General features: G+C 33.1%; 1 protein-coding gene across 18 annotated transcripts in view; it reads left to right on the forward strand.

Moving 5' to 3' along the window:
• Positions 1-21029, forward strand: part of LOC115066185 (synaptic vesicle 2-related protein) — a 795221-nt gene that overhangs the window by 60615 nt on the left and 713577 nt on the right. Inside the window, exon 1 of one of the 18 annotated variants that reach the window (XR_007422132.1) lies at positions 12312-21023. The exons of 16 other annotated variants lie outside the window; for them this stretch is intronic. The gene's annotated coding sequence lies outside the window, so the exon portion shown is untranslated. Of the gene's footprint in view, positions 1-12311; positions 21024-21029 lie in introns of those variants that run through there. One more of the 18 variants, XM_049451327.1, reaches the window with a different exon arrangement.

Genomic DNA, 21029 nt, shown 5'->3' on the forward strand with positions numbered 1-21029 from the left:
CATTTGCTTTATCACCCCGTAATCCTAATCCAAAAATGAAAAGATGGCACGCATTAATAGAAGAATTTTCTCCAAAATTTGTATATCAACCCGGTAAATCCAATATTGTAGCTGACGCATTGTCGCGTCTTGAATTATATAACATTTCCGATGATTCCCACAGTCAGGAATCGCAACATTCAGCACAGAGTAGTGAAAGCGTTCAAATACAAGAAACACAAAAACCAATAAATCAATTTAAACAACAAATAATATTATGTAAGAACAGATTTACTGTCCATGAGTTAATTGAAACTTTTGGAAATAAAAGGCATTTAATAGAATTTGATACAGTAGAAAATTTTGTAACAATTTTGAAAGAATATATTCAACCAAAGTTAGTGACAGGGATTCACTGCACCGTTGAAGATTTGCATGAAGTTCAGGAAACTCTCAAACAAACATTTCAGAACAAATTCGTATTTACAAAACTTTTTCCAATGGATATTATTAATAGAGAAGATCAGTCCGGATTAATCGAACAAACCCATAATAGAGCTCATCGAAGCTATAATGAAAATATTAAACAAATTGAAAAATTATATTACTGGCCAGAAATGAGGAAAAGAATGAAAGAATACGTTCGAAATTGTATGATATGTAATAAAAATAAATATGATCGTCATCCCAAGAAAATACAAATAGGCAAAGCCCCAATCCCAGAAAAAGAAGGGGAACAACTTCATTTAGACATTTTCTACGCACAAAAACTTAAATTTATCACATGTATAGATGCTTATTCAAAATTTTTAGTATTAAAACATATAGAAGATAAATCAAATATTGAAGAAAAGGTTTTAGAATTGCTTCAAAGCTTCACAGATGTAAAACAAATTACTTTAGACAATGAACCAAGCTTTACCACACCAACATTTAAATCCTTAATGCAAAGGTTAAATATTGAAATTTATTTTTGTGATCCACGTCACAGCATAACTAACGGACAAGTTGAAAGAGTCCATTCAACAATAATTGAAATAGCCAGATGTATTAAAGAGGAATACAATATTGTCAGTAATTTAGAAACAATACTTAGAGCAGCACAAAAATACAATTCAACAATACATTCAGTAACAAATTTTAAACCAAATGAAGTACTTTATAATAAAATAAACCATGAAACTTTGCCAACAACTTTAAAGCAAGCACAGGAGAAAATGTTAACGTTTCATAATAAACATAGATCAGATAAGCAATATCATCCCGGCCAAATCATTTACGAGAAAATAATAGGAGAGAGAAATAAATTAGAACCTAGATATAAAAAACAGCAAGTTAAGGAAAATTTAGAGAATAAAATAATAATTAATAATAGAAATAGAATTATTCATAAAGATAATATAAAATCATAATTTTATAGGTTTCCAATATGATCATTTTAATTTTGACTGCATTAATCAGCTCAGCAGCCGCTGATGTTATAGACTATACTCGACAAGACTACGTACTTATCGAAAATGGAGATGTTTCCATTTATGAAGAATACGGGGACCTATTCCACATTACTAATTTATCTTATTTTGAAAATATAATAGCAGACGAAAATAGAAACTTTTACAGTATTAACGAACAAAATCACGACAGCCTAGGAATTATTACACAGGAAACTGAATCTGAAATTTTGAAAATTAAAACTTTAATAGAACAATTAAAACAAACCAATTTTCGGCAAAAAAGAGGTATAAATGAATTAGGAACGCTTTGGAAATGGATAGCTGGTACACCAGACCATGATGACATTGTAAAAATTAATAATAAATTGGACGAACTGGTAATAAATAACAATAAGCAATTTACAACAAATTCAGAAATTTTTAAAATAATAACAGAATTAACTGAAACAGTAAATAATATTAAAGGCGATACCGCCAACAGGAAAATAAAAAGAAAACGAAATCAATATGTTATTCATGAACTGCAAAATCTAATAAATACAATAACTTTTGGTAAAATTGGAATTTTAAATCCAACAATTTTACACTATGATGAATTAAAAAACATAACATATTACCAACACGGTATTATGACTATAACAGATTTAATGGACATTTCTAAATTTAAAATAGCCCAAAAAGGAAACATAATTATAATTTATATTAAATATCCTAAAATACAACTAACATGTAAGTACTACGATGTAAGAGCCATAGCTCAATTAGATGGTAAGCTTATTATTGACCAGAACATAATATATTGTAAAAATAAGTTTTTTAATATTCAAAATTGTAAGACAGAAATTTCAAAAACCTATTGTAAATTAAATAAGAAAAACACATGTTTGTCAGAAATTTTAAATAAAAAACAAGGAAAATGTAACAAAATAAAAGAAAAAAATTTACAAATTGAAGAAATTAAATCAGGAGCGATATTAGTTTCAGGCAAAAACATTGTAGATAATCAAACATTAAATGGAACATATTTAATAACATTTGAAAATTATACTATAATAAATAATCAATCTTATGAAAACATTGAAGTAAAAATTTGGAATTATTTTAAAAATAACCACATTAATAATTTTGAAATATTAGAATATTTTGAAACAACCAATAAAATGTTAAAATTAGACAATATAAATATTTTAGCAGAACGGAACAAGAACATAATAGTAAATTCATATTTTTGGTATATAATTTTAATCTTGGGAATAATTTTCATAACTTACTTAATACTAAAATTAAAAAAATCTCGCGCAATTCCCAAACCAATCGAAAATGCGCAATTTCAAGAGATCACTTACAATGCTCTTTTAAATCAAATATCTAAATTAACTCAAAATAATAGTGAATCGGGGACGATTCATTTTAGGAAGGGGGGAGTTAACGATAGCCTCCGCATAGAAACCTTAGCATAACTGTAAACAAAAATTGAATCCTTGCACTCTGCAATTACACTGCCTCATAAACTAGAAACATAATTCACTTTTCTGATTATTTAAGAATTCGATACGCTTTTTCCGTTCTGTATCCAAAAATCCATATCGCTCGCCCTCACACGAAGGCATAACAATAACAATCATAAATAAACCACTTAACATTCCGTTGGAATTTGATGTCACAGCTAAAAATGTAATTCAACACTTTGTTCTGGACTCAATGAAGCTGATGCTTACACTTCAGCTCTAACCTTAAGTAAACAAAAGTAAATTGTATAAATACTAGTATCTTAGAAATAAAGAATTGATTTGTATCTTACAATCCAAAGTAACCACAAGCGTTTTTATTTAATCCGCGCGTTCGCGGATGTAAAATATATATTTTTTAAAAAAATCCCTCGATACGGGAATTAATTTGTATAGGTATCTAAATATTTAAAAACTTAAATAAAATAATTATTAAATGCCTATACATATGCTAGCTTACCTTTGTGTATTCAAACATAACCATTTAACAAACGCAGGAAGCAACTAATATCCGAGCAATTACTTGCAAAAAATTTCCAGCAAACCCTTTCTGCTTAATAAAGACAGTAAGCGTAAGCCATAAAGTAAAATACAAAAACACAAACAAAATAAATATAACTAGATGCACAAACATATATGCATATATATTTAGTGCAAACATATATTCCTCATCATTATACAATAACATACATCAATATGTATGTATAATTGCCAAGCGTAAAATATATATTTATATATTCACATATTTCGATAATTACTATGTACAAGTGGATAGTTGCTTACGTATAAAATATACATTAGAGGAAAAACTTTTTCCAATTCCATTTCCAATCTCTCTCTCTTTTACGGAAAAATTAAATAATACGAGTATTTGCATATACATCAAAAAAAAAAAAAAATAACAACAAAATATACATACATACTTTGCACGAACTATGCAAAATATATATTAACATATTTGTACATACACATATTATAAGTCCAAATTGGCAACTATACGGCAATACCTTTTGTTATTTGGCAAACAAAAACAAGCAGGATTGCGTACAAAAAGTGAATTGATCTCTCTAACGAGCTCTCAATTACTTAAAACAAAAACAAACCGAACAGAATTACAAGACATTACAGCTTATTCCTTGCTAGCATATAGTACATTAGCACAAACAATTCGTGCATACTTAGGCACAAAGCGAATTGATCTCTATAACGAGCTCTCAATCGCACAAAGCATAAGTACATACATACATATGTATATACAAGTCCGAGTATTAGGGTGTACCTAAATACAAAATTTCGGACATCAAATATTTTAATATATAACAAAGGCGGTTTAAAAGTAATTTACAATTCAAAATAAAATATAAATAAAAATAATATTGCAATAACATTGCAAAACGATATTAATTAAAAATACGTTTTTACACATATAATCTAAAACCAAAAAAAAAAAAACTCTTTAAAAGAGTATTCAATTTATTATACTTTATCGCTTCTATTAGAATATCATAAATCAGTTTACACTGAGAAAATCTTTTACAGTATTTTAATATACAAATATACAATATAATAAAAATGGTTAATAACGAAAAAAATCGTAATACACCTGCAGCAGCTTTACGCTCAAAACAGGCTATTAAATTCATTTCAGAAAGTGACATTTTAACAAGATACTGCACTAGATTTGCCTCTTCACCGATTCACGAAAACTCGGAATCGTTACTAGAAATCAAAATTGTAAATCTTAATAATTTTTGGACACGACTCCAAGCGGCTCATGATGTCATAGTAGAATCTGAAGATTCAGATCTACCTCAACATTTTAAATCATCGGCTTACGATATTTACGAAAACTGCTTGGACCAATATGAGGAAACCAAAGCTATGATCTCCGATCAATTAAAGCTAATTAAAGCAATTGCCCCTACTCTCCACAGTAGAGTAGAGCTGCCACAAATGGACAGTCACGAGGCAAGTTCAGGCATCCACCTCGAGTTGCCTGCATGTGACACAGAAACATTCTATGGAGGTTATGAAGAATGGCCGTCCTTCCGGGACATGTTTACAGCCGTTTACATCAACCATCCACAACTATCAAAGGCACAAAAACTGTATCACCTCCGATACAAAACAAAAGGTCAAGCAGGCGTAATAGTCAAACAGTTCGCTTTCAATGACGAAAATTTTAATTTTGCTTGGGAAACTCTAAAAGCACGTTACGAAAACAAAAGAATATTGGTCGACAAGCAAGTAACGACACTACTAAACTTGCCTAAAATCAAGAAAGGAACAAGTGAAGAATTTGTAACACTACAATCCACTGTTTCAAATTGTTTGTCCATACTATCGACATTAAATATTCCCACAGACAGCTGGGACCCAATTCTGGTAAACATTTGCACCGCCGCATTGCCAGAAAAGTCGTTACTTCTATGGGAGCAATCGCTCTCATCACGAAAAAAGTGCCCAACGTGGCAACAGATGAAAGATTTTCTCACCACCCAATATGAAATTGCGGAAAGGTTAGAAGAAAAAACTAAGAACATTAAACACGACCAAAATAGAAGCTTAAACAGACCCCAAGTTAGAAGCAAAAACAAATCAAACATAATTTTTAACAAAACACAATCGTTCACATCCGAACAAAGAAAACACACGTCATGCGAACTATGCACAAGAGGGCATAAGCTTAAAACTTGCGAGAAGTTTAAAAAATTAAACATTAACGAAAGGAACAACTTTGTCAGATCAAAAAGACTCTGTACAAACTGCTTGTCCAATACACATAATCTTAAAAATTGCAAAAGTAAATACAATTGCATATATTGTCCCAAAAGACACAATTCAATGCTGCACTACAGCACATACCCTAACTCACCCTATAAAAGCGCTAATAAATCAAGAACCACGGGATTAATTGCAAACACAAATCCCAAAAACCAAAATTGTAAAAAAAGCCAAGAGACACCATGTTGCTCAAAGGCACAAAAAGTTCAAACGCTGCACAGCGAAGCACAAGGTGGACTTGTTACTGAACTAGTTACCACCATACCAACTCAAGTTGAGGACAAATACCTTAATACAACACACACAATTAAGGAAATTACAAAAGTTAAGAAAACTTCCATTAACAAACAAAACTATACAAGATCAGTATTGTGAGCACTTCTCTAAAGCCTCAAATACTCGATCAAATAATATAATAATCTCTAACGAGCTCTCAATTACTTAAAACAAAAACAAACCGAACAGAATTACAAGACATTACAGTTTATACATTGCCAGTATATAGTACATTAGCACAAACAATTCGTGCATACTTAGGCACAAAGCGAATTGATCTCTATAACGAGCTCTCAATCGCACAAGCATAAGTACATACATACATATTTATATACAAGTCCGAGTATTAGGGTGTACCTAATTACAAAATTTCGGACATCAAATATTTTAATATATAACAAAGGCGGTTTAAAAGTAATTTACAATTCAAAATAAAATATAAATAAAAATAATATTGCAATAACATTGCAAAACGATATTAATTAAAAATACGTTTTTACACATATAATCTAAAACCAAAAAAAAAAAACTCTTTAAAAGAGTATTCAATTTATTATACTTTATCGCTTCTATTAGAATATCATAAATCAGTTTACACTGAAAAAATCTTTTACAGTATTTTAATATACAAATATACAATATAATAAAAATGGTTAATAACGAAAAAAATCGTAATACACCTGCAGCAGCTTTACGCTCAAAACAGGCTATTAAATTCATTTCAGAAAGTGACATTTTAACAAGATACTGCACTAGATTTGCCTCTTCACCGATTCACGAAAACTCGGAATCGTTACTAGAAATCAAAATTGTAAATCTTAATAATTTTTGGACACGACTCCAAGCGGCTCATGATGCCATAGTAGAATCTGAAGATTCAGATCTACCTCAAAATTTTAAATCATCGGCTTACGATATTTACGAAAACTGCTTGGACCAATATGAGGAAACCAAAGCTATGATCTCCGATCAATTAAAGCTAATTAAAGCAATTGCCCCTACTCTCCACAGTAGAGTAGAGCTGCCACAAATGGACAGTCACGAGGCAAGTTCAGGCATCCACCTCGAGTTGCCTGCATGTGACACAGAAACATTCTATGGAGGTTATGAAGAATGGCCGTCCTTCCGGGACATGTTTACAGCCGTTTACATCAACCATCCACAACTATCAAAGGCACAAAAACTGTATCACCTCCGATACAAAACAAAAGGTCAAGCAGGCGTAATAGTCAAACAGTTCGCTTTCAATGACGAAAATTTTAATTTTGCTTGGGAAACTCTAAAAGCACGTTACGAAAACAAAAGAATATTGGTCGACAAGCAAGTAACGACACTACTAAACTTGCCTAAAATCAAGAAAGGAACAAGTGAAGAATTTGTAACACTACAATCCACTGTTTCAAATTGTTTGTCCATACTATCGACATTAAATATTCCCACAGACAGCTGGGACCCAATTCTGGTAAACATTTGCACCGCCGCATTGCCAGAAAAGTCGTTACTTCTATGGGAGCAATCGCTCTCATCACGAAAAAAGTGCCCAACGTGGCAACAGATGAAAGATTTTCTCACCACCCAATATGAAATTGCGGAAAGGTTAGAAGAAAAAACTAAGAACATTAAACACGACCAAAATAGAAGCTTAAACAGACCCCAAGTTAGAAGCAAAAACAAATCAAACATAATTTTTAACAAAACACAATCGTTCACATCCGAACAAAGAAAACACACGTCATGCGAACTATGCACAAGAGGGCATAAGCTTAAAACTTGCGAGAAGTTTAAAAAATTAAACATTAACGAAAGGAACAACTTTGTCAGATCAAAAAGACTCTGTACAAACTGCTTGTCCAATACACATAATCTTAAAAATTGCAAAAGTAAATACAATTGCATATATTGTCACAAAAGACACAATTCAATGCTGCACTACAGCACATACCCTAACTCACCCTATAAAAGCGCTAATAAATCAAGAACCACGGGATTAATTGCAAACACAAATCCCAAAAACCAAAATTGTAAAAAAAGCCAAGAGACACCATGTTGCTCAAAGGCACAAAAAGTTCAAACGCTGCACAGCGAAGCACAAGGTGGACTTGTTACTGAACTAGTTACCACCATACCAACTCAAGATGAGGACAAATACCTTAATACAACACACACAATTAAGGAAATTACAAAAGTTAAGAAAACTTCCATTAACAAACAAAACTATACAAGATCAGTATTGTGAGCACTTCTCTAAAGCCTCAAATACTCGATCAAATAATGGCCGGTACGCTGTACGACTACCACTAGAGCCACAATTTTGCAATGCCCCACATAAAGGTAGAAAAAGCAAGGTCAGATTCCCTCTGACAACCACATATAAAAACACAAAAATATGTTCGTAACCTTTCGACCCCGCAGGATGGCATCCGCCAATAATGATCAAAAAATCCTGCTTAAAAAATCACAAGTTATGTGGCGCTCTACTAAACGCCAAATTAGTGCATACGCACTAAAACATAAAATACACAATTGTATCAAAAAATCGAAAAATCGACATTTTAAATAAAATCTTAAACAAAATTAAGTTTCAACGAGCACCAAATGCCCAATTCGATAGTGTGGCGCACCTAGACTTACAAAAAGCAAAGGTCGTTCTTATCGTTCTTACATAAGCGCTCCTCATATGGGTAGTGGATGGGATTCTGTTGTCAAATTTTAACATTCTACTTCAAAAAAGTAGCTAGAAATTACCACAGTACAATTCGAAATGAAGCCGTTCGCAATTCACGGCACTCTCGCAAGATCCCTCTAATTTCATAGTCCTAAATCTAGGGCTAAGGAGTACCCATTCTGGCCACATCTGAGCCAGGCATGGAGTAACTATCCTTTATAAGCAGAGGCAAATTATAATTAACCGGTATACCATACCGATGAAATAAGAAATTTAAATAACCGCTAGTAAAATAAATAAAAGCAAACATTTTTTTTCTATAATACTAAGTCGTCAAAACACGCAAAAGGAAATTACTACCTAAAGCACCACTACTTACATAAAATACAAATGTATACTAAAACCAAAATCGCTTCTTACAGCTTATATTATGCAACCTCGGCTACTTCGCCAACACTAAGCAAATTACATGTATCACCTTATACAAAATACTAGGCAAAATATTCGCCTAGGGGGCCCAGGATGTTTAAATGAGTTAAGCATCCCCCCACTTTAACCGGAAAAACTAGCACACACTAATACTTGACGACACCACACTCGCACACAAGACAACTCACCACGCTTGTACATCCACCCACTAAGCATAAAGGATGGTCTCCTAAGCAGATTCAAAACATTCGTGCCAGCAATTTCGTCACATACAATTCGCTACCAACATTCGTTTTACACACTGCGCCGCGTCGACGCCTTTCGCCATATACGCATCGCTGATACAAATTGGATTCTTCGCTACCAAGTTCGCATAGACACTGCCTCTTCGATACCTACGCGCTTCTACGGGGATTTTTACCTTTTCTTATCGATGCGCGGAAATTCGACCAGCCGCACCGTGAAATCATCTTCGGCATTGCAGTCTCGCCGCCCCGCATATTACCATTTTTTTTAAATAAAACTTAAAATATTTGTAACATTTAAGTTTATAATTTTGTTATTATATATTTTTAAAATAAAAACAAAATTTATAATAAAATAAATTTTGTATCCTTTAAACATGGTCCTTCGAGCCATTCCGAATGGCACTATTGGTTCCGTCCAATAAAAACAAAAAATACCTTAAAGTCATGGTGACAAACTAAAATATAAAAAAAACGATACAAACTTCTACAAAATCAGTGCAGTGGCGAACAAAAACAAACAAAAAACAACCAAAACAGAGTGCAGTGAAAAACAAAAAAAAAAAAAGGATAGTGACCCAACCAGAACAAAAATCAAAAAAAAAAAACAAGATACCCATATTTTTATATACATACATATACAACAAATAGACAAAAAAGTGCAGTATCGCAACAAAAAAGAAAACACATATGTATATCTGTATACATATTACTTAACTAAAGTGGTGGAAAAAAAAAAAAAAAAAAAAAAAAAAAAAGTGCAGGAAATAGGGACGAAATTCCTAATTAAACAAAAAAAACATTAACACATGTTAAAAGTTCGAACCAACAAAACAAAAATTACATAAAAAAAACAGTGGAAATAAACTAAGAACAAGTGTTTGTTATTATTCGGGCGCGAAACCTAAAAGCATACAAAAAAGCAATAAATAAACGCGCGAAATCTAAAAACGCCTAAACATTAAAACAACAAAGCATACAAAAAACGGATAAAACGGGCGCGAACAATTAAAACAAATATACAAACAAACAACAGCGCAAGGAGGTAGCTGGAGCAAAGAAAGAGAGACAAAACGCAGAAGGAAATAAATCAGCATAAATATATATTAACATCTAAGAAGCCCCTGAAGGAACTAAGTGAGCGTATTCAATCCATTTTTCTATAATTTGTAATATACATATATGTATGTATTAAAAAGAAAATACGGATTTACATACTCATATAAAATCTGTAATAAAAATCCGTTAAAAGTTTGATATAATATACATATACATACATATGTATAGGTATCTAAATATTTAAAAACTTAAATAAAATAATTATTAAATGCCTATACATATGCTAGCTTACCTTTGTGTATTCAAACATAACCATTTAACAAACGCAGGAAGCAACTAATATCCGAGCAATTACTTGCAAAAAATTTCCAGCAAACCCTTTCTGCTTAATAAAGACAGTAAGCGTAAGCCATAAAGTAAAATACAAAAACACAAACAAAATAAATATAACTAGATGCACAAACATATATGCATATATATATTTAGTGCAAACATATATACCTCAGCATTATAAAAATAACATACATCAATATGTATGTATAATTGCCAAGCGCAAAATATATATTTATATATTCACATATTTCGATAATTACTATGTACAAGTGGATAGTTGCTTACGTATGAAATATACATTAGAGGAAAAACTTTTTCCAATTCCATTTCCAATCTCTCTCTCTTTACGGAAAAAGTAAATAATACGAGTATTTAAATATATATCAAAAAAAAAAAATAACAACAAAATATACATACTTTGCACGAACTATGCAAAATATATATTAACACATTTGTACATACACATATTATAAGTCCAGATTGGCAACTATACGGCAATACCTCTTGTTCTTTGGCAAACAAAAACAAGCAGGATTGCGTACAAAAAGTGAATTGATCTCTCTAACGAGCTCTCAATTACTTAAAACAAAAACAAACCGAACAGAATTACAAGACATTACAGTTTATACATTGCCAGTATATAGTACATTAGCACAAACAATTCGTACATACTTAGGCACAAAGCGAATTGATCTCTATAACGAGCTCTCAATCGCACAAGCATAAGTACATACATACATATTTATATACAAGTCCGAGTATTAGGGTGTACCTAATTACAAAATTTCGGACATCAAATATTTTAATATATAACAAAGGCGGTTTAAAAGTAATTTACAATTCAAAATAAAATATAAATAAAAATAATATTGCAATAACATTGCAAAACGATATTAATTAAAAATACGTTTTTACACATATAATCTAAAACCAAAAAAAAAAAAACTCTTTAAAAGAGTATTCAATTTATTATACTTTATCGCTTCTATTAGAATATCATAAATCAGTTTACACTGAGAAAATCTTTTACAGTATTTTAATATACAAATATACAATATAATAAAAATGGTTAATAACGAAAAAAATCGTAATACACCTGCAGCAGCTTTACGCTCAAAACAGGCTATTAAATTCATTTCAGAAAGTGACATTTTAACAAGATACTGCACTAGATTTGCCTCTTCACCGATTCACGAAAACTCGGAATCGTTACTAGAAATCAAAATTGTAAATCTTAATAATTTTTGGACACGACTCCAAGCGGCTCATGATGTCATAGTAGAATCTGAAGATTCAGATCTACCTCAACATTTTAAATCATCGGCTTACGATATTTACGAAAACTGCTTGGACCAATATGAGGAAACCAAAGCTATGATCTCCGATCAATTAAAGCTAATTAAAGCAATTGCCCCTACTCTCCACAGTAGAGTAGAGCTGCCACAAATGGACAGTCACGAGGCAAGTTCAGGCATCCACCTCGAGTTGCCTGCATGTGACACAGAAACATTATATGGAGGTTATGAAGAATGGCCGTCCTTCCGGGACATGTTTACAGCCGTTTACATCAACCATCCACAACTATCAAAGGCACAATAACTGTATCACCTCCGATACAAAACAAAAGGTCAAGCAGGCGTAATAGTCAAACAGTTCGCTTTCAATGACGAAAATTTTAATTTTGCTTGGGAAACTCTAAAAGCACGTTACGAAAACAAAAGAATATTGGTCGACAAGCAAGTAACGACACTACTAAACTTGCCTAAAATCAAGAAAGGAACAAGTGAAGAATTTGTAACACTACAATCCACTGTTTCAAATTGTTTGTCCATACTATCGACATTAAATATTCCCACAGACAGCTGGGACCCAATTCTGGTAAACATTTGCACCGCCGCATTACCAGAAAAGTCGTTACTACTATGGGAGCAATCGCTCTCATCACGAAAAAAGTGCCCAACGTGGCAGCAAATGAAAGATTTTCTCACCACCCAATATGAAATTGCGGAAAGGTTAGAAGAAAAAACTAAGAACATTAAACACGACCAAAATAGAAGCTTAAACAGACCCCAAGTTAGAAGCAAAAACAAATCAAACATAATTTTTAACAAAACACAATCGTTCACATCCGAACAAAGAAAACACACGTCATGCGAACTATGCACAAGAGGGCATAAGCTTAAAACTTGCGAGAAGTTTAAAAAATTAAACATTAACGAAAGGAACAACTTTGTCAGATCAAAAAGACTCTGTACAAACTGCTTGTCCAATACACATAATCTTAAAAATTGCAAAAGTAAATACAATTGCATATATTGTCACAAAAGACACAATTCAATGCTGCACTACAGCACATACCCTAACTCACCCTATAAAAGCGCTAATAAATCAAGAACCACGGGATTAATTGCAAACACAAATCCCAAAAACCAAAATTGTAAAAAAAGCCAAGAGACACCATGTTGCTCAAAGGCACAAAAAGTTCAAACGCTGCACAGCGAAGCACAAGGTGGACTTGTTACTGAACTAGTTACCACCATACCAACTCAAGTTGAGGACAAATACCTTAATACAACACACACAATTAAGGAAATTACAAAAGTTAAGAAAACTTCCATTAACAAACAAAACTATACAAGATCAGTATTGTGAGCACTTCTCTAAAGCCTCAAATACTCGATCAAATAATATAATAATCTCTAACGAGCTCTCAATTACTTAAAACAAAAACAAACCGAACAGAATTACAAGACATTACAGTTTATACATTGCCAGTATATAGTACATTAGCACAAACAATTCGTGCATACTTAGGCACAAAGCGAATTGATCTCTATAACGAGCTCTCAATCGCACAAGCATAAGTACATACATACATATTTATATACAAGTCCGAGTATTAGGGTGTACCTAATTACAAAATTTCGGACATCAAATATTTTAATATATAACAAAGGCGGTTTAAAAGTAATTTACAATTCAAAATAAAATATAAATAAAAATAATATTGCAATAACATTGCAAAACGATATTAATTAAAAATACGTTTTTACACATATAATCTAAAACCAAAAAAAAAAAAACTCTTTAAAAGAGTATTCAATTTATTATACTTTATCGCTTCTATTAGAATATCATAAATCAGTTTACACTGAAAAAATCTTTTACAGTATTTTAATATACAAATATACAATATAATAAAAATGGTTAATAACGAAAAAAATCGTAATACACCTGCAGCAGCTTTACGCTCAAAACAGGCTATTAAATTCATTTCAGAAAGTGACATTTTAACAAGATACTGCACTAGATTTGCCTCTTCACCGATTCACGAAAACTCGGAATCGTTACTAGAAATCAAAATTGTAAATCTTAATAATTTTTGGACACGACTCCAAGCGGCTCATGATGCCATAGTAGAATCTGAAGGTTCAGATCTACCTCAAAATTTTAAATCATCGGCTTACGATATTTACGAAAACTGCTTGGACCAATATGAGGAAACCAAAGCTATGATCTCCGATCAATTAAAGCTAATTAAAGCAATTGCCCCTACTCTCCACAGTAGAGTAGAGCTGCCACAAATGGACAGTCACGAGGCAAGTTCAGGCATCCACCTCGAGTTGCCTGCATGTGACACAGAAACATTCTATGGAGGTTATGAAGAATGGCCGTCCTTCCGGGACATGTTTACAGCCGTTTACATCAACCATCCACAACTATCAAAGGCACAAAAACTGTATCACCTCCGATACAAAACAAAAGGTCAAGCAGGCGTAATAGTCAAACAGTTCGCTTTCAATGACGAAAATTTTAATTTTGCTTGGGAAACTCTAAAAGCACGTTACGAAAACAAAAGAATATTGGTCGACAAGCAAGTAACGACACTACTAAACTTGCCTAAAATCAAGAAAGGAACAAGTGAAGAATTTGTAACACTACAATCCACTGTTTCAAATTGTTTGTCCATACTATCGACATTAAATATTCCCACAGACAGCTGGGACCCAATTCTGGTAAACATTTGCACCGCCGCATTGCCAGAAAAGTCGTTACTTCTATGGGAGCAATCGCTCTCATCACGAAAAAAGTGCCCAACGTGGCAACAGATGAAAGATTTTCTCACCACCCAATATGAAATTGCGGAAAGGTTAGAAGAAAAAACTAAGAACATTAAACACGACCAAAATAGAAGCTTAAACAGACCCCAAGTTAGAAGCAAAAACAAATCAAACATAATTTTTAACAAAACACAATCGTTCACATCCGAACAAAGAAAACACACGTCATGCGAACTATGCACAAGAGGGCATAAGCTTAAAACTTGCGAGAAGTTTAAAAAATTAAACATTAACGAAAGGAACAACTTTGTCAGATCAAAAAGACTCTGTACAAACTGCTTGTCCAATACACATAATCTTAAAAATTGCAAAAGTAAATACAATTGCATATATTGTCACAAAAGACACAATTCAATGCTGCACTACAGCACATACCCTAACTCACCCTATAAAAGCGCTAATAAATCAAGAACCACGGGATTAATTGCAAACACAAATCCCAAAAACCAAAATTGTAAAAAAAGCCAAGAGACACCATGTTGCTCAAAGGCACAAAAAGTTCAAACGCTGCACAGCGAAGCACAAGGTGGACTTGTTACTGAACTAGTTACCACCATATCAACTCAAGTTGAGGACAAATACCTTAATACAACACACACAATTAAGGAAATTACAAAAGTTAAGAAAACTTCCATTAACAAACAAAACTATACAAGATCAGTATTGTGAGCACTTCTCTAAAGCCTCAAATACTCGATCAAATAATGGCCGGTACGCTGTACGACTACCACTAGAGCCACAATTTTGCAATGCCCCACATAAAGGTAGAAAAAGCAAGGTCAGATTCCCTCTGACAACCACATATAAAAACACAAAAATATGTTCGTAACCTTTCGACCCCGCAGGATGGCATCCGCCAATAATGATCAAAAAATCCTGCTTAAAAAATCACAAGTTATGTGGCGCTCTACTAAACGCCAAATTAGTGCATACGCACTAAAACATAAAATACACAATTGTATCAAAAAATCGAAAAATCGACATTTTAAATAAAATCTTAAACAAAATTAAGTTTCAACGAGCACCAAATGCCCAATTCGATAGTGTGGCGCACCTAGACTTACAAAAAGCAAAGGTCGTTCTTATCGTTCTTACATAAGCGCTCCTCATATGGGTAGTGGATGGGATTCTGTTGTCAAATTTTAACATTCTACTTCAAAAAAGTAGCTAGAAATTACCACAGTACAATTCGAAATGAAGCCGTTCGCAATTCACGGCACTCTCGCAAGATCCCTCTAATTTCATAGTCCTAAATCTAGGGCTAAGGAGTACCCATTCTGGCCACATCTGAGCCAGGCATGGAGTAACTATCCTTTATAAGCAGAGGCAAATTATAAACAACCGGTATACCATACCGATGAAATACGAAATTTAAATAACCGCTAGTAAAATAAATAAAAGCAAACAATTTTTTTTCTATAATAATAAGTCGTCAAAACACGCAAAAGGAAATTACTACCTAAAGCACCACTACTTACATAAAATACAAATGTATACCAAAACCAAAATCGCTTCTTACAGCTTATTTTATGCAACCTCGGCTACTTCGCCAACACTAAGCAAATTACATGTATCACCTTATACAAAATACTAGGCAAAATATTCGCCTAGGGGGCCCAGGATGTTTAAATGAGTTAAGCATCCCCCCACTTTAACCGGAAAAACTAGCACACACTAATACTTGACGACACCACACTCGCACACAAGACAACTCACCACGCTTGTACATCCACCCACTAAGCATAAAGGATGGTCTCCTAAGCAGATTCAAAACATTCGTGCCAGCAATTTCGTCACATACAATTCGCTACCAACATTCGTTTTACACACTGCGCCGCGTCGACGCCTTTCGCCATATACGCATCGCTGATACAAATTGGATTCTTCGCTACCAAGTTCGCATAGACACTGCCTCTTCGATACCTACGCGCTTCTACGGGGATTTTTACCTTTTCTTATCGATGCGCGGAAATTCGACCAGCCGCACCGTGAAATCATCTTCGGCATTGCAGTCTCGCCGCCCCGCATATTACCATTTTTTTAAATAAAACTTAAAATATTTGTAACATTTAAGTTTATAATTTTGTTATTATATATTTCTAAAATAAAAACAAAATTTATAATAAAATAAATTTTGTACCCTTTAAACAGTATTAGTTAAGAAAGGTTAAGATGTAATTTGTCGATGGAAATTGGAATAAATTTTTATAAGTCGATTGAATAATAACATAGCAATTTTGTTAAAATTGCACGAGGTCGTGTAATGGTCAGGATGACCGTGTCGGCGCACCCTAATGGTGTGTGGATATTGGTATGCGTGTGTGCGTGTATGTGTATACAGTTTAGGGAATTTCATTAAAAGTCTAAGTTCCTCATTATTCCATCAGCCGCTAATTATGCTGTGATTGGTTGTGACTTCAAGAAGTACCCCATTAGCGGGGCAACAGCGTGGCGTCGCCACCATCGAGTGTGGTTGTCTGCATGTCGTCTCTTCAAGGAATACCGTTTTAGCGGGACGACAGCGTGGCGTCGCTATCGCCGAGCGTGGTTCGGTGGTAAGATCAAAAGGAAGAAAACGACGTAGAGTCAGTCGAGTTGAGGACTTGATCTTGTGAAGTCGTGTTCAAGAGTTCAAGTGTGAAAATATTGTGAAGTGTAAGTGTGAAACCGAAACTCGCTACGCTGTAACCATGTCTAACGAAGACAATGGTATTCCGACATATGCAAGTACAAATCAATTTCAAATCAAGATATTATCAGTAATATAAAAAGCGCGCACTTCTCTCTTTTTACGTACACACATATGTACATATGTATGTATGTGCGTATGACATTCTCACAAATAATATATGCGTACGCATGTAAATCAAAAAATACAAACTTTCTTCTGGAAAAACAACAATAGTCCCAAAAATCATCATACATACCTACAATATGTGTACACATGTAAGTATGTGCGTATGACATTCCCACACAAACAATGAATACACAACATACATACTTACATGCGTTCACATGTGGATATGTCACCCGCAAAAATTACAAATATTGTTCTACAAAAACAACAATCGTTAGAAAAAGCATCAGAAACCAATATGGCAGCCAAATTGTCGGCGTCAAAATTTATAGTAAATTAACGTACTTTCAAAAAGCAGACACCTTTACATCTCCCCGAGCATGCCTTGCCCACAAGCGTCTTTTCGCGACGATTTCAAAAGCTAAAATTCATACATTGAATATATTTCTAAAATTTTATGGAAGGAAAAAGTGACAACCCCGCAAATATATATCTAGAATTTCCAACATAGTTTATTTGTCGATTTTCAAGTCAAGAAATATTTCAAAGAAAATATTCAATATTCCTCAGATTTATGTGTACAGTCAATCCCGGTTAAGTAGTACTCCGCCTAAGTGCCAATCCCTCTTAACTTCCTGTATCTTGGTGCATCTCAAGCTTTGTTTTTTGAAATACATTCAAACTATTGTTTTAAGTACGACTCGGTTAAGTGTCCGCAGTCGCTTATGTACCATATTATATCTTTATTTTTAACAAACCACAAAAATCTGTATCTTTGAGTGTGGGATTGACTGTATTTGTCAAGGAATATAAAAAATAGTTGTAATTTTGAAATATTTTTATGCGGTTGGCAAAAATTTGCGTCGATATGTATGCAAGCTCACACACAAACATACATATTTATGCTGGTTTGTTGGCGAAACTGTACAGCGGCAAGCAAAGCGGTGACAATCGGCGGCCATTCGTTTATTTTTTTCGGGACAGCTTGGATTTTCTACCAACAACACAATGTTTGACTTTTTGACAAAACTTGAAGTTCGGACATTGGTTGTCCATGACAACGGAATTTTTGTATGAAACAGTGGGTGTACATATGTATATATTTACACACAAAGTTATGTGTTGACAAATTTACAAACATTATGCGAATGATTATTTCAAATCTGTTTACGTGCACACAAAATTACATACATACATATGTATGTGAATATGTGAGCATTATGCGTATGGCTTTTAAAATCTGTTTACATGTACACATAATTATTAGTGATGAGCGATATTTCACTACCGGTGGTTTTTTCACTGTGATTGAAAAATCGCAAATCGCAACTGCGATCACTTTTAATAAATAGCAGTTCGCTTCTATGAACTGCAACTGTGATCGCAGTTCGAACCTGTGAATTGCGATCGCAATTCGAAACTGTGATCGCAGTTTGAACCTGTGAATTGCGATCGCAGTTCGAAACTGTGATCGCAGTTCGAACCTGTGAATTACGATCACAATAGCAAATAGCAGAAAAGTAACAACTTTCTTCAGGGTATTGTATATATCGTATATGCTATTTTTCGTCATAGCGGTTTGAAGTTTTGAGCGTAACGTTCTTATAATTTTTAATAATGGCAGCAAATGTATCAAGGAAAAGAAGTGAAGTGTGATGTTTGAAGTGGTAGATGAAGTATAATCAAAATGGAATATTTTAATTTGTTTTAATAAAATTTTTAATTTTACTTATTGTTAAAACCAAATTTGAAAGCTTTTTGTGATGAAAACAAGAATTGTAACTAATTACTTTCAGAAAAAATGATGGAATAAAAAAATTACGGGTTTTTAATATTTTCCCAAAGATTAGGAAACTCGCGTTAATTATTTGGTCTTGAAAATATTAAAAGCGGGTATTCTGAACAAATAAATTATCAACCACACTAATGGTAATTCCTTCTAAGAAATGTGTGAAACCATCATACCAACATACAAATGAACTATGCAATACGCCCTAAGTGTCAGGTAACCGAACCGCTCCAACATTTGCGAAAATGTAGTGAAAAGAAAGGCGGAAAAACTTGAATTTAGTTACAGGAGCCAAAAGAGAATTTTTCCGCCAATAACGACAAAATGTTTCCGTCGTTCCCACGACAGTCGGGTCTACGTAAGTGGAACAGACCCGGACTTTTATTCGGCCAAACAGTGTCAGATTGGCAGAATCTGCCGCTACAATAACAACAACAACGACGTTTGAACGCCGACTTAGTTGCGATCGCAATAGCAATATAAAATCACAGTGATTTAAAAATAGCAATCACTGAAATCACAGATATTCTAAAATCACAATATCGCTCATCTCTAATAATTATATGCAAGTTAATGACAGCCTCCACACAGCCACTTGACCATAACTGTAAACAATATTCAATCTTCACACTTTGTAGTTGTGCGGCTTCATAAATTAAAATAGAATTCGATATACTTTTTCCGTTCACATTATAATAAACAATTCTTATCTAAACAATATTTGTAGCCCTCACAAGAAGGCATAATAAAATCAAAACAGAACACTTAACGTTCTGCCTAAAAATGCTGAATATGATATTAATGTAAATTGACACTTTCTTTGTTTCAAACTCAACTTCAATGTGTAATAACTTTAAGCAAATAATAAGTAAATGTATAAATATTAGTAACTTGGAAATAAGAGATAGATTTTGTCTCTGCGCGTTGGCAGATAGAAAAAATATATTTTTTTACGAATTCCCGCGATACGGGAATTAATTGGCGCCCAACGTGGGGCGACGAAAAACAAAATATCCTGGGAAAAGGATACGTGATCGTGGATCCTTATAAAAGATAAATAATAAAAATATAAAATCCTCGTGCGAAAGGTAATATGCAAAAAAGCATAATAATAATATCTCAATATTCAACAGAAAGCCTATGATGCTAGCGCTGCGTACTTTAGTTTGTATAATAATTTGTTTATTATGTAAACTTTAATAAAATAAAAAAATAAAATATCTCAATAAAAGTGAGAAAAGTTAAAAGTCAAAACCAAAACATGCTATGCCGCGTAAACTAACAAAAAATAATAATACGAAATCTAATATATAACACATGTCGTGTCGCCAAAACAAAAAAAATGTAATTAATATTAAAATAAAATATATTATAAATATAAAATTAAACATTAATAAAACATATTACCCAAAACACACTAAAAACTAAAACAAATTAATGTAAATAAAACTATCAAACAAACAAATACATATCAACAACATTTGTGACTACAGCAACGTGAGAAATGCCAGAAAACTTATAGAAAACAGTGAGAGTAAAGACGAAACAACAAGAAGACAACAGAGGAAAACATTGGAGAAAGCAGTAAGA

The sequence above is a fragment of the Bactrocera dorsalis genome, chromosome 3, assembly GCF_023373825.1.
Source record: "Bactrocera dorsalis isolate Fly_Bdor chromosome 3, ASM2337382v1, whole genome shotgun sequence".
Taxonomy (NCBI): Eukaryota; Metazoa; Arthropoda; class Insecta; order Diptera; family Tephritidae; genus Bactrocera; species Bactrocera dorsalis.